At 38.9% G+C, this 15845-nt stretch overlaps 1 protein-coding gene across 4 annotated transcripts in view; it reads right to left on the bottom strand.

The window, feature by feature from the left end:
• Positions 1 to 14302, bottom strand: part of JAKMIP2 (janus kinase and microtubule interacting protein 2) — a 140494-nt gene extending 126192 nt beyond the window's left edge. For 3 of the 4 annotated variants that reach the window (XM_080671676.1, XM_080671677.1, XM_080671675.1), the window contains exon 1: positions 13942 to 14272. The gene's annotated coding sequence lies outside the window, so the exon portion shown is untranslated. Of the gene's footprint in view, positions 1 to 13941 lie in introns of all 4 variants that reach the window. The other variant, XM_080671674.1, reaches the window with a different exon arrangement.
• Positions 14303 to 15845: the final 1543 nt, after the last annotated feature.

Below are 15845 nucleotides of genomic sequence, written 5' to 3'. Positions count from 1 at the left end.
CCTGGTACTTGAACATCAGCACTTAGGGTTCCAGTATCTGGACTGAAGACAAGAAAAAAAGTAAACTCAACACTTTTATATATTGGACTGACTAATTAGTCCAGCAGTATACCACATTATATGGCTTTTTAGATGTATGGCTTTGATTTAATGACCTTTTGCTAAACTGAATGGCAACATTATCTCTCTCTCTCACACACACACACACAGACTTAAATGCAGTGAAAGAGAAAAATGACAAAAAGCTGACATTGACATTGCTTATTTCTTTTTTTTTTTATTGTCTAAAGTTTTATATATGTCTCCTTTTCCCCTGATTGACACCCCCCCCAGCCATTCCCACCCGGGTAAGCCCCCACAGCCCCAGTGTCTGTGTCCATTGGTTATGCTAATATGCATGCATACAAGTCCTTTCATTGCTTATTTTATTTCTTTGGGAAGCATTTATTATGACACAGAACTGCCAGCAAGTGTGAGGGACAGTCACAGTGTCATAAACATCTTTATAGCTGGAAGGGCCCTTATTGTAGCTAATGTAGCCCAAGACTTCCTTTTTACTTAAAGAAAAATAAAGAGTTCTGAGAGAGAGAGAGAGAGAGAGAGAGAGAGAGAGAGAGAGAGAGAGAGAGAGAGAGAGAGAGAACAGATTATTTACTGCAGAGGCTGGAGTACTGATAATCATAGCTCAAAGAAGAAAAAGTGAAGGCAGGCGAACAGAATCAATACTCTCATTAAATACTCAGTGACCATTTTCCCTTCGGATTTAGATTTTTTCCTCACTTTCTGGGTTACTTTTTATGTATTAAATGCAGAAAAAACAGTAATGAAAGAGTCCCTTGACTGTACTGGAATCAATATATCTAACATGTCTTCCAATACTTACTGTGCTTATGGCCTCATTATATTCCCATACTAGGAAGGGTTTAAAGAGGAAATAAATTGTTTACTTGAATTATAAAGACAATTTGAAACTATGGTTATCCCCAATTCTTCTAAATAATATAGATGAGTCAGCATCAAGTCTAAAAATTTTTTTCAGATTGACCTAAGGGAGAGTGCTGTTTTGCAAAATTACTGTCTTCTGAACAAAACGCTTCTCCACTATTTCATCAGCTACTCTCAGTCATAAAGATCCTTACATTAGTCAAACAGCATTTAAGGACACCAAGAATGTGGTAAGTGATGGCACCATCTGAGCTGAGAACAGATCGATTTTGCTTAGATTATAGTTGACTATATAGCCAAAGATCGATGTTTCAAAGCAAGAGGATTATATAAAATAAATTTAAACTGTTAATATTTTCAAACTATACAAATGTTAGTGAAAGTTCAGTAAGCAAATGACCAGTGACTGACTAGAAATATTAATCCTGCCTCTTTACTGCCTTTCAGGGACGGTGGCTAAACCATTTAGGTATGATTTCAAAAACCTTAAGTAGAATGAAAGAAGAAAAATTTTAAATCATATACCACAGTTAGAAAAGATTGGACAATATGTGTAGTCAAACCCATCCAGATAGGAGCATTAGTATGACTCAGGCATGTTTAAGCCTGCATTTAGAGATTGAGCTCTATAAAGGATCAAAACCTGAAGGTCGCAGAGTAATAGAAAAATCAATTTCTATGTTGCAGGCTGATATTTTCCTTTCTCTTGTTTCATGTTGTAGCCTTGTACCCCATGGAGCCTAAAATATAGACAATCTAGCAAGAAGAGAACAAGATGCCTAATGTTCTTTTTAAGCAAAATTGACTACAAGTAAAGGGTTTCCTGTTACTTCATTTTTAAATATTAAGGTTTATTTTTAATGATTACTAATGTTTTAGGCACCTGGCTCAAACTACTATAAATTCTAAATTTTGTAAATGCTTTTACTGAATGAAGTGATTTAAAAATAAAAATAAGTCATAATTCAAATGTTTTCCTTGATACAGCAAAAATTTCGTATTTTCTAAAATTCAAAATTCATGTCATGGTTAATTAACTACCTTTTAATTCTCCCTTAAGAGACACAGGGACAAAGACTGAGTCAATGGAGTAGGAGTAATTCCTTCCTCTGGGTCTAGGTAAACCAGAGCAGAGCAGAAGACAGAGAAACCCCAGTGATCCAGAGTACCCATTTTCATAATCTGAATCATGTAGGAAATTCATAAAAAAGCAATGGGTACAGGACACTGAAAAAAGAGATAGAGGAAGACGTAAACAAATGGAAGAACATACCATGTTCATGGATTGGTAGAATCAACATCATTAAAATGTCCATACTACCCAAAGCAATCTATAGATTCAATGCACTCCCCATTAAAATACCAACGGCATATTTCACAGACCTAGAAAGAACCCTCCAAAAATTCATCTGGAATAAAAAAAGACCCCGGATAGCCATAGCAATCCTGAGAAAGAAGAATAAAGTAGGAGGGATCTCAATACCAGATTTCAAGCTGTATTACAAAGCCATTGTTCTCAAAACAGCCTGGTACTGGCACAAGAACAGACATATAGACCAATGGAATAGAATAGAGAATCCAGATATCGACCCAAACAACTATACACAATTAATATTTGACAAAGGAGGCATGAACATACAATGGAGTCAAGACAGTCTCTTCAATAAATGGTGTTGGGAAAATTGGACAGATACATGCAAAAAAAATGAAACTAGATCACCAACTTACACCATACACAAAAATAAACTCAAAATGGATACAGGACTTAAACATAAGATGGGAAACCATAAAAATACTAGAGGAATCCACAGGCAGCAAAATCTCAGACATATGCCGAAAGAACTTCTTCACTGATACTGCCCCTAGGGCAATGGAAGCCAAAGAGAAAATAAACAAATGGGACTACATCAAAATAAAAAGCTTTTGCACAGCAAAAGAAACCATCAACAAAACAACAAGAAACCCCACTGTATGGGAGAACATATTTGCAAATGTTATTACTGATAAGGGTTTAATCTCCAACATCTACAGGCAGTTTATACAACTTAATAAAAGGAAGATAAATGATCCAATAAAAAAATGGGCAATGGACCTAAATAGAATCTTTTCAAAAGAAGACAGAAGGAAGGCCAAGAGACACATGAAAACATGCTCAAAGTCACTAATTATCCGAGAGATGCAAATCAAAACGACAATGCGATACTATCTCACGCCTGTCAGAATGGCTATCATCAACAAATCGACAAGTGTTGGCGAGGATGTAGAGAAAAAGGAACCCTGTGCACTGCTGGTGGGAATGCAGACTGGTGCAGCCACTGTGGAGAACAGTATGGAGTTTCCTCAAAAAACTGAAAATGGAACTCCCATTTGACCCAGTAATCCCACTCCTAGGAATATATCCTAAGAAACTAGAAACACCAATCAGAAAGGATATATGCACCCCTATGTTCATAGCAGCACAATTTACAATAGCTAAGATTTGGAAACAACCTAGGTGCCCATCAGCAGATGATTGGATCAGAAAACTATGGTACATCTACACAATGGAATACTATGCTGCCATAAAAAAGAAGGAATTCTTACCATTTGTAGGCACCTGGATAGAATTGGAGAACATTATGCTAAGGGAAATAAGCCAGTCAATGAAAGAAAAATACCACATGATCTCACTCATTTGTGGATAATAAAAAACATTATAAACTGATGAACAAAAAGATAGATACAGAGGCAGTAAAGCATCAAACAGTCTGTCAAATTACAGCGGGAAGGTTAGGGAAAGGTGGGGGAAATAAGAGATCAACCGAAGGACTTATATGCATGCATATAAGAGTAACCAACGGATGCAAAACATTGGGGGGTGAGGGCATGTATGGGAGTGGGGTTGGGGGGGCAATGGTAAGATATGTACACATACAATACCTTAATAAAAATATATATAAAAGAAAAAAAAAACAACAATGGGATCTATAATACCTTCAAGACACCTAACCAGACGTCCTCAAACTACGGCCCACGGGCCACATGCGGCCCGCCGAGGACATTTATCCGGCCCGCCGGGTGCCACTGCCTGTCCTGCTTAGCAGCCGACTCGTCCCGGGCCTGCAGTGCGCATAGGAATTTGTTCATAGTTTTTTTTTAAAACTATAGTCCGGCACTCCAACGATCTGAGGGACAGTGAACTGGCCCCCTGTTTAAAAAGTTTGAGGACCCCTGCGAGTCCTTCTCTCTGTCTTGTCAGTGCCAATTGGAAGAATTAGTATCTTATGAATTTTCATGTGAATTCAGTGTTAATTTTTAGTATAAACTCTCCAGATTGGTTATTGTTACATAAAAAATATTGTCAATTATCTTGTTATTCTTTTAACATGTTAAGTGCCAGTGACTGACACTATACTTCCCATCCAGACTAGTCAGTCACTGGTGCCACCAGCATATCAGTGAAATCGGATACCGCGGGCTAAATGGAAAGGAAGACAAAACAGGCTTGGCGCTTAATGTGTTAATAATTTATTGGTAGAATGACACCATATCCTAAATTTTATAGAATGATGCTTATTTAAAGTACTAGAGGCCTAGTGCATGAAATTCGTGCACGGATGGGATCCCTAGGCCTGGCCAGTGATCAGGGCCTATCGGGGCAATCTCGCCCAGTCCTAATCAGGGCCAGGCTGGCTGCCAGACAGGGCCCTTACAGCTGAGGCCTGCTGGATCGGGCCTGCTGGATGGGGGAGGGACCATGGGAGGTTGGCTGTGGGAGTGCACTGACCACCAGGGGGCAGCTCCTGCATTGAGCATCCGCCTCCTGGTGGTCAGTGTGCATCATAACGACTGGCTGACCGGTTGTTCCGGTCATTCGGTTGTAACGGTCGCTTAGGCTTTTATATATGTATAGATTACCTCTAATTGTTTCCATCAGTATTCTTGCATTTTAAAAAACAATTTTTGTTTTGAAATTTATGTTCAAATTAGGTATATCTAACCTATGAATAGTTTATGGGACTTAAATATGAATCAGTAATGACTATAAAGTAAGAGCTTAGCTTATTTTTGGAGGTATCTCTTTCCATGAAATGCTGCATAAGAAAGAGCCAGGTAAGAAATATAGGGGAGGAACATTTGCTTGGCTTACATTTTCACTGTGTTATAATGGGTAGCATTTCCAGGGGACATTTTCCAGTTTGCAGCAGAAGGCATGATGAAAATATCATCCTCTTAAGCACATGCTCACAGGCATTTTTAGATTCACAATGATCTCAGCAAAATTTCCTTCCTGAAAATAATACCAATGAATTGTTTTCTGACCAAATAGTATCAACTAAACTTAGATTCGGTTTTCCATGTAGATTTTTAACTGCAGTTGGATTCCAGAATTTCAAGCATTGCAGTAAATGATCTTGATACAGATTCCAGAAAAAGAAAGGGAACAAAGACTTTTTCCTCATACTTAAGTTAAACTGGATCAGCAGGTTAGGCACCTATAGAGGTGGCTGTTCCCACTGGCTTGAAGATAATCCTCTGTATTTGCCAAGGATACCTCACTCTTCCAAGTTACTCTTTTGATATTTGATTTCAAAACTTTCATAAAGCAAGATGCTGCTTTATCTTTTGAGTGAGGTTATTACTTCAATTTGTTTCAGCTTGATTTTTAGATATAGAAATGAAGAAATGATTTATGATTAGTGAATTTATTAGGGTGGGTTTCTAGAATAGCAAAATAGCTATGAGTGTGCATTAAGTAATTTGATGCTAATATTAAGTTACTAATTTATTTTAATAAATTACACTGAAATCAATGGTTTTCTCTTAATGGTGTCACTATGTCTGACTTGCAATTCCCTTTGGAAGGGAATTAAAAGGACCACAAGGGAAGAAAAGAAATGTCCACAGCTTTCTTATTTATGTCATAGCATATAGTAGTGTACACCTTTTAATGATGGGTTTTTAAGTGGTGTGATTTGTTACCTTTTGAGTTTTGATTTTCTTTTATCAAAATTTAAAATTTTGAGATCACATATCTGAATACAAAATCCATTTTATCTTCACAACCAAAATAAAAGGATGAGAACAGTGCAAAGAACTACTAGTAAAAGAGCTCTTCTACAATCTTAGGCCAGAGGTGTTTCAGGGGACAATTCATTCATTCATTCAGTCAGCCAGTATTTGCTGAGCACATATATTGTGCTAAGCCATTTGCTATTAACAGTTTAATTTTTCACCCTCATAGTGAAGGGTAGGGAAAATCAAGAAAGCAAACAAAAAGCTCTAAAATTACAACTTTGATACATGCTGTGAAGGAAACACACAGTGTACAGAGGGTAATATATATATTCTAGTGGCTCGGTGCACGAAATTCGTGAACGGGGGTGGGGGTGTCCCTCAGCCCAGCCTGCACCCTCTCCAATCTGGGACCCTTTGGGGGATGTCCGACTGCCGGTTTAGGCCCGATCCCTAAACCAGCAGTAGGACATCCCTCTCACAATCGAGGACTGCTGGCTCCTAACCGCTCACCTGCCTGCCTGATCACCCCTAACCACTCTGCCTGCTGGCCTGCTTGTCCCCAACTTCCCCCCCTGCCGGCCTTCTTGCCCCCAACTGCCCCCCTTTCTGGCCTGATTGCCCCCAACTGCCCTCCCCCTGCCGACTTGATCGCCCCCAATTGCCCCCCCTCTGCCGACCTGATCACACCCAACTGCCCCTCCCCCCGCCGGCCTGCTTGTCCCTAACTGCCCCCCTGCTGGCCTGATCACCCCCAACTGCCCTCCCCTCCTGGCCTGATCACCCTTAACCACCTCTGCCTCGGCCCCACCACCATGGCTTTGTCTGGAAGGATGTCCGGAAGGTCGCCTGGAAGGACTCTCAGTCTAATTAGCATATTACCCTTTTATTAGTATAGATGGACCTCTACAAGGAGTCATATTAAAGCTCAAAGTTAAAGTATAAGAAGAATCCAACTAGTCATATTTTGAAAGGGGAAGAGTCTGATGAGAGTGAGCTTTCATTTAAAAACTATATTCATATTTAAAACAAAATATAAACACATTCATAGATACAGAGCCAGACGGGAGGGGGTGGGAGGAATGGATGAAAAATGTGGAGGGGAATAATAGGCACAAACTTCTAGTTGTTGTTTTTTTAAGCATAACTTATTGATTTTAGAGAGAGAGGAAGAGAGAAGAGAGAAACATGGATGTGAGAGCATAACTAGGCATGTGCCCTGACTGAGAATCAAACCAGCAACCTTTCGGTGCACAGGATGATGCCCAACAAACTGAACCACACTAGCCAGTGCACAAACTTCCAGTTTTAACATAAATAAGTCATGGGGATGCAATGCACAGCACAGGCTATAAAGTCAGTAATCCTATATAATAAAAGGCTAATATGCTAATTGTCCCCTTGACTAGGAGTTTGACCAGGGGGCATGGCCGGCCGACCAAAGGCCTACAGCCCCTCCCCCTGGTTGGCCCCACCCCCGATGGCCCGGATTGGGGCGGGCCAGCCGGACCCCACCTGTGCATGAATTCGTGCATCGGGCCTCTAGTATCATAATAACGTCGTTCAGTGACAGATGATTAATAGACTTATTTTGGTTACATCATAAAGTATGTAAATGTAGAATCACTATTTTATACACCTGAATCTAATGTAATATTGTATACCAACTATACTTTAATAAAAAATAAAAATATAAAATATAGAATAAAAATATACACAGGTTTAAGGGATATATATGCCAAAAATATATTTCAGTTTAGTCTGAGAAGTCATGTGACAGCTAATGTTTGTCATTTAAATATTTTTTCATAAAGGAGTTGAGTTGGTCACAGAGGTTAAGATTGCAGGATGCCACTATCATACTGAGGAAAAATAACATGAATCTTAAAGATATTTATTATTCTTTTTAAAAAATTATTGTTTATGCATGCACCTGCTGAGATTCCCAGTGTTTCAAACAGGGATTTCACTGACTTGGGCTAAAAAGTCATTCATTATTAGCAGACAAGAGATGACCCAGGTTAATTTAATGCCCATTGTGAGAGGTAGTAGCAAGCCTGGGTAACAGATCTAGTATTTCCTGAAAGTAATGCTTGACTCACAGCTGCTGTAAAGCAGGAGGCTCTACCTGTACCATAAGAAGTATTTAAAGCAAAGTGTAAAGAGCCCCAAGTGGGGGAAAAAAACATTTTGGATCATCAAGAAAAATGCATAGTGATTAAAAATTTAGTAGAGACATATTTCATTGACACAGTAAAATAACTATAAAATAATGCTTAGAGTATGGTCCCATTTATGAAACATTATGCCTGAGTGTGTTTATAGTGTCATATAGAAAAAAAAATCTAGTGGGAAATATTCTAAAACGCTAAGAGGAATTATTTCTTGATGGTAGGCTTATGGGTGACTTTCTTTTTACACATTCCTGTATTATCTTCTTTTCTCTTAAAATGAGCATGTATTTTTTAGTGAAAAGAGAAAAAAGCCTTTCAAAGACAAACTTTAACTGTACTGGTGAATACTGATTTAAAGCAGAATGTCGTTAGTGAGACAGATCTCTCTTGCACTGCAAGCTAATGGATGTGGAATGATAGTTCAGACAGCACAATTTGCTCTTTGGCCAGCACTGAACTACCAGTCAGACAGAGTGTATACTAAGATATTCGCAAAGAAAGGGAGGCAACAAAAATTAGAATATTCTGCCGAAACCGGTTTGGCTCAGTGGATAGAGCATCGGCCTGCGGACTGAAGGGTCCCGGGTTCAATTCCGGTCAAGGGCATGTACCTTGGTTGCGGGCACATCCCCAGTGGGAGGTGTGCAGGAGGCAGCTGATCGATGTTTCTCTCTCATCGATGTTTCCAGCTCTCTATCCCTCTCCCTTCCTCTCTGTAAAATGTCAATAAAAAATATATTTAAAAAAAAACTTAAAAAAAATATTAGAATATTCTGGAGAAAAGTACTTACTTGACTTTTGATATTTCAGAAAAGTATAAAAGTGTTTATTCGGGGAAAATATCAGGAAGTTGTTGAAGCTATGTACACTTGTTTATTATTTAATGCCCTTTTTATTTTTAAGAACATGTAGGTGGAGAGATGCTTAGGACATATAGGTAGGAGGTATGGCTAAGTTTCTTCAAGGTCCAAAGCACAGAATAAAATTATGTTACTTTCCAAACTCTCATTAAAAATAAAAATAGTACTTGGTCATAAAATAAGTGCACAGCAGTCCAACATAGTTCTGACTTTTCCCTAGAGAAATGCTTTTGTGTTTTTCTGAAATATCGGGAATCTCGAAGTTTTTCCAAAATAATTTTGTGTGCACCATTTTTTTGGTCTGATACCCTAACCATACACTTAGTCTATGAACCAATTCAACATGACCAAAGAGCAAATCATGGCACCTGAAATATTCAAATAAAAATCCAAATAAAGATGAGCCACATTTAATGCAGATCTACTATATTTGATATTTAAAAATTCAAATTGGCAAGGTAATTTGTTACATTTTCTAATATGGCACAATTGGGCTCATGAGATTTGGAATCCAGCCACAGTTAGACCATTTTCCTAACCCAAACTTGAACAAGTCTAACCTCTCTGAGACTATTTCCACTTACTTAAAATACTTATAGTGATAGAATTGGGGGGGATTCAAGTTAAAAATAAAACAATGTAAAATGAATGAGAACTACAAAAGATTATACTAATACTAGAGGCCTGGTGCACGAAATTCATGCACAGGTAGGGTCCCTAGGCCTGACCAGCGATCAGGGCCAATCAGGGCCTTCCAGCTGCTGGCCAGGGCCTTCCTTCCCCAGCTGTTGGCTGCCGGCTGCTGGCTGCCAGCCGGGGCCTTCCTTCATTCCATGCCGCCCCCTGGTGGTCAGCTCACATCATGGCGAGCAATCGAACTCCTGGTCGAACTCCAAGGTGACACTTTGCATATTACCCTTTTATATATATAGATAAGATGTAATGACTAATATAAGATGCATTATTTTGTCATTAACTTTTCACATGTGTACATCTTAAATCCTCCAAAATATTCTATGTGCTAACATATGCAAATGTTGCTACTCATATAAGTGCTCTACAAATAATTGTTTTGCGATTAATTAATTCATCTCCTTTGAAAACACATTTTCAGTTGTAACTGACCTCTCAGAATAACACCCTAGTTTATTTCAATAAAACCTATTGTTGAATTACTTATGTTAAAACTTCCACGGTAAATTTGGTTTTCTTTTAGGTTGCAGCCATGGGAAACAAGCATTAATCTTTTGATAGACCTATGAGAAGTGAAGAGAATGGTTTTGACTCTCCTTCTAGTTCATCCTGGTTGAGACTTGAAGCAGGTACGTAAAACTGAAATATGTTTTGAGATCACTTGAGGAAATAAGGAATATCCTATCACAAAGTGAGAAATTAGATAATGCGTTTTATTCCAATTAAAACAAGTTTTACCTAAGTTTAAATACCAGTCAAAATATTTACTATCTCAACCAGAATGGCATTTTCAAGATAGTGTTTGAGGAAAAGATAACTAGCTATTAAATGGTTCATTTACACAATAACTTAAATGTGCCTTTTTTTTTTTAAGAGAGAGAGAGAGAGAGAGACAGCAATGTGAGAACTCAACATCGACTGGCTGCCTCCTGTACTCCCTCCATCAGGGATAGAGCCTGTAACCCAAGTATGTGCCCTGACCGGCAATCCAAACGGCAACCTTGTGGTGCACAGGACAAAGCCCAACCAACTGAGCCACACCAGCCAGGGTTTGAATGTACCTTGTTTTGTTCTGACATCAATTTGATGGCTTTTGAATTATTTTGTATCTAGACCCCAATGAAACCCATTTCATTTTTCAAAATTAGCCATACAGAAGGGAATAATTTTAATATGGCAATTAGGCATCACACTCCATCGAGTAACTGGGAAAGGACTCTGGTGAAACAGCCATTGTTCAGTTCCCTGCATCCTGACAAGATGGCATATAAATTTCTCCGTGCAGATGATCAATTGATTTCTTTTTTTTTTAAAATATATTTTTATTGATTTTTTATAGAGAGGAAGAGAGAGGGATAGAAAGTTAGAAACATCGATGAGAGAGAGACATCGATCAGCTGCCTCCTGCACGCCCACTACTGGGGATATGCCCGCAACCCAGGTACATGCCCTTGACCGGCATCGAACCTGGGACCCTTCAGTCCGCAGGCCGATGCTCTGTCCACTGAGCCAAACCGGTTAGGGCATCAATTGATTTATTAAAAAAATAACCAGATTCTGTAATTTAAAAGCCCATTACAAAATGGAGTCTTACTGTTACAGGTCTAGAAGTACATGATATGAAACACGCTTAAATGGACATTGACTCTAGAAAGTCGGAGAAGTTTTTGAGAAAGAATCTAGTCCATTCCAAATAAATCCATGGCTAGGTCATATTTATGGAGGTTTTGATGAGAAAAGAAGGCACTGCCCTAGCTGGTTACCCAGTTGACCACTCAAATTTGCTATCAGAAAGTTCTACATTTTGTATTTATAGTCTCCATTCTTCCCAATGCAGTTGAATCCCATTTTCCATTCTTTAGGTCCCCCAAAATAGGCAAGAAGCAATTTCCTACATGCAAACCCACAGCTTCTCTGAAACAAGTAACTGTTACCTCTCAGGTTTCTCTAAATGTAATTATCCTAGTTTCCTTAGCCTTTCTTAAAGAGTTCAATTTGTAGTCCTTTATACATAATTCACTTTTCTGTGGCTCCTCCTCAAAGGCTATGTAATCATCTCAAGTTGTGGGACCAAAATCTAGACCTGTATTCGTATCAGGGTCTGACCACACAGCTGAATCATACGACTGTTAGTTCTATATCCGGGGCCTACAGTGATTTGCCTCTGCTTAAATTGTACCAACATCACCTATAAAACCATATCCCATGAAAAGTCAACACAAAGGAAAGAAAACAAAGCCCCAAGATACCTGTTTTCATTGCATAAAACAGAGTCAACTATGTCTTAATCCTTTAAAGCTTACAGTAGATATATATCTGAAATTGTAATTTTTGGAGGTCCAAAGTTGTCATGAAAAAATTCAGGATGCAGTGTGTTAAAATTTTGATATGACATACAAGCCCAGGGATATTTCCTTGCTTGACTTTATGTAGTTGTTATAATTAGGTACATGGTAGCAAGACTTTACAGAGTTGTGCACCTATATAATATATGATATGCCATAAGCATATAAAATGCATTCTCTCCATTAAGTTGCTGAAGAGTCTTCCTATATATAAACCAAATAGGACATTTATTCTCAGAGAAATTAAAGTATAAACCTGATTCAAATACATATAAAATTTTTAAATGAAAGGGAGCGATGGGTAAAATAAAATGAAAGATTAAAACCAAAATTACTGATATTTTACACTGTAGAAAATGCTTGCACTGACAATGATATTGTTAGAGACCAGATCAATGGCTAAAACTAGTCCATGTGATGCATGTAATACTACTAACACACTTTTACCTGCAAGGATTTTTCTGGCTTTAATTCAATGAAATCCATTATCCTGGGTGGTAATGGAGGCCTGTACCCTACTCATCTTAGACATCTTTAAAAGGTCAAGCAGATCCCAGTAAGCATTTGTAAACTACAATACCCGCCCCCACCCCCCATTTAGGCTACAAGCCACACATTCTTTTGCTAAGCATTGCCCTCTCTTATTTCATTTCATTGTATAGATTAATTTGGAAATGACTAGGGTACTTAGGAAATACCTAGATTTTTCAAAACAATCTCACTTTCCTACTTGACCACCTAAGTAAGTGAATCCAGAATACATTTGAGAGAACTCTAAAATGGTGCCTGGATACTGAAGGAATGAACAGCAAATAGCATCACTATTAAATAAAATGAATGCATTTCACCATCCAGCTTGCCTGTGCTTTCTGGGACACAAGGCACAAACATGAAAGGGATAGGGTAGAATTCCAAGAAAACTGATTTGTTTCCACAATCATTTGGCAAAGCGCTGTACACAAAATAATACCATAAGCCACCTCCCTTTCCCATCATTGTCAAGTCAGTGTTCTCCAATCACCCCTCACAAACCTAATTAAAAATAAAGAAAAGAGGCAGGCTATGAATTCACATCTAGGGCTACGATACATATTAAATGACAGGCATCTGTCCTAATTGGTCACAACAAAACTGATGGGCAATAACAAGAATAAATCTCACATTCATCCAGATGAAGTCAATGAATAATATTACAAACCAGAAGCATACTTTCAAAAATATCCAATTACCTCCAAGCATGCAAGGGCATTGATAACCCATAAAAATGATTGCAAAGAATGCTTTGCAGATAAATATGTTTCACAAATGCACTCTAAATGCTAAGTAATGTGTATATATGTTATGCATATCCATCGAGTATACATTTGTATATTCACAATGAAATGTATGCACTAAAAATGAAACTGTACCCAGCAAATGGTTTCTCAACAAGAGCACATAAGAATACGGAATAGAACGCTCAATTCTGGGGCCACCTTTCCTAAGCAATGAGGGATATAAGTAAAATCACCTTATAATTAGACAGAGAAGCTTATGAGGCACCGAATGTGTTTTTGAGGAAGGCCCAGCCTTGTATGTGGAAGCTGCAAATGAAATGATTCCTTTCAATAACACCCATTTCTTGTTAGCTCTTTTTCCACCCCCTGATTCTGTTGCTAAGCTTGTAAGGAAAGGAACCAAGTGGTTCACTCTGCATTCTAAGCCAGTTAAGGTAAAATCAGAACACCATTTCTTTTTTTTTAAAACGGGAGCGGATGCCTTCTTACTTCTCTCTTCCTGGCAACCTTCCTCTATCTCCATCCCCATCTCTGTCTCTACATCTTCTCCCACTCTAAGGGAGTCATTGTTCCAGTGCAGGCCACAGATGTATACACAGGGCATTTGGGAACAAACTAAACCAAGAAGATAGCTCCACTGGGTCTTACTCACCATGCTGAGACCTTGAGAAGCTGTTGAAAGGAGGGAGAGGTGCAAACTGAATCCATTTTCCTTGTGACCCAGTCGGATGAAGCCTCCGAACCCAACATCAGCAGCGGCTGCTGGGATTTTTTTTCACCCTCAGTCTCTGGCTGGCGATGGTGAGAATAGGAACCACCCTTCCAGCCCCACTAGAGTATCAGCAGTCCAGGCGGCAGCAGCACCAGCATCACCACTTGGGCCTCCTCCCTCTCGGAGGATGGGGTGAGCTCAGAAGCAGCCAGGAACTTGCAGCAGACACCTCCTCTGGCTCCTCCTCTCCTGCCCCCTCCCCCACAGCCCCACCCCTGCTGCGGTAGAGGCTGCCCGTCCCGGCAGCTGCTGGTTGTCATGGTAATAACCAATGGTAAGCGATCAGACTAAGGGGGAGGGGAGATGGGTGAAAAGCTGTAGGAGCTGGAGGGGAGTGAATTTGTACTGCTGCCCTCTGGGATGCTCTTGGTCTCTCTTATCTTGGACTCTGGCTCTTTAAAAGTGGGGCAAGGGTGCATAGGCACGGGAAGAAAATAATTTAAATCGAATCAAAATCTAGACCCTAACATACAAAACAGCTCAGCTATTTGTGCATTTGATATGGTTTTCCCAATGAAATGTATTAAGTTTGAGCTCAGGAAAAAAAATGGAGAAAATTATGTCGTGTAAATAGGAAATTATTATCACTCCAAATATGTTTGTCCTTTGTAGCATCTTTTACTCAATGCCACTCAAGGTTGTTATGAAGCAAAATGAGTGGCTGGACTTTGCAATAAAACAAGAATCTGATTCCTGGGCACTATTCTCCCTTGTTCTTTTCAGGTGAGTTGCTTGGTCTTACCGTTGTTTTTCCAGCTGCCCCTGTGAAGAAGTCCCAGCGTTCATTGGCATTACCCTGTGGAAAGGAAGATGGAACAGAGGAAACAAATTCCGTGAGCAACCAGGATTGTCAGTAGCACAAGTTGGTGGATAGATAGTTCCAAACCTTTGTAGTTCATTTCCTGCAGTAAATTCCATGCCATTTTCATGAATGTTCTTTTGGAGGTCCCAAGAAGTGAGGTCAGCAGTATTGAGCTCTAGGGGAGCTGTTTCTGGCTATAAATTATAGATGACACTAGTATTTATCTCATGCTGTAGTTGTAAAGATCAAATGAGACAATGCACTAAAAGCACTTGGCATGTAGTAAGTGTACAATAAATGATTACTATTAGGAGTAGTAGTACATTGTGTTAATGCCTTAATCCAAGAAATTAAAGGAATAGCATGGCAACTACAAATATGGGAAAAAGTAAGGTGAGAAAACACTTAATACATGTTTGTGATGATGATGATGACAATGACAAATATAAAGAGGCCTGAGAGATTAAAAGTACTCTAAAGTGTGATAACGGAGGACGTTCTAAGTCCTAAAGGAGTTGGATAAATTTCCCCAGTTCACACAGCTAATAAATGTCAGGGCCAGAATTAAAACTCTGGCTCTTCTAACACTAACATCTGCTCTTGTTTAATCATTGCAGTAAACCCTTGATTTTTCGGACCTTGATTTAACAGACTTTGGATTTAACAGACAAATTTTTCGCTCTGTATATTATGTGTGAAAATTAACACCCTATTAATTTCTAAATGCTTTTAACCAAGATTTGCTTACAATTAAATTAACATGTTATTTTTTGTTATTAATTCACTGTTCTTTTAAACAAATTTTAGTGAATAGGCCATATGTTGGACAAAACATTGTAGTAGTTTCACCAACATAAATAAATATTACATAGCTATAACTATAGTCTATGTATTTAAATCCAAGACTCACCTCTTGTAAACAATGTTCGGGAAGTGATTAGCACGTGATCACACTGCATCTCGGGGTAATTGATTCTTTTGT

This window comes from Plecotus auritus, assembly GCF_963455305.1.
Source record: "Plecotus auritus genome assembly, chromosome: 6".
Classification (NCBI taxonomy): domain Eukaryota; kingdom Metazoa; phylum Chordata; class Mammalia; order Chiroptera; family Vespertilionidae; genus Plecotus; species Plecotus auritus.
The sequence above is the reverse complement of the archived record's forward strand: the minus strand, read 5'-3'. Positions and strand labels throughout refer to the sequence as shown.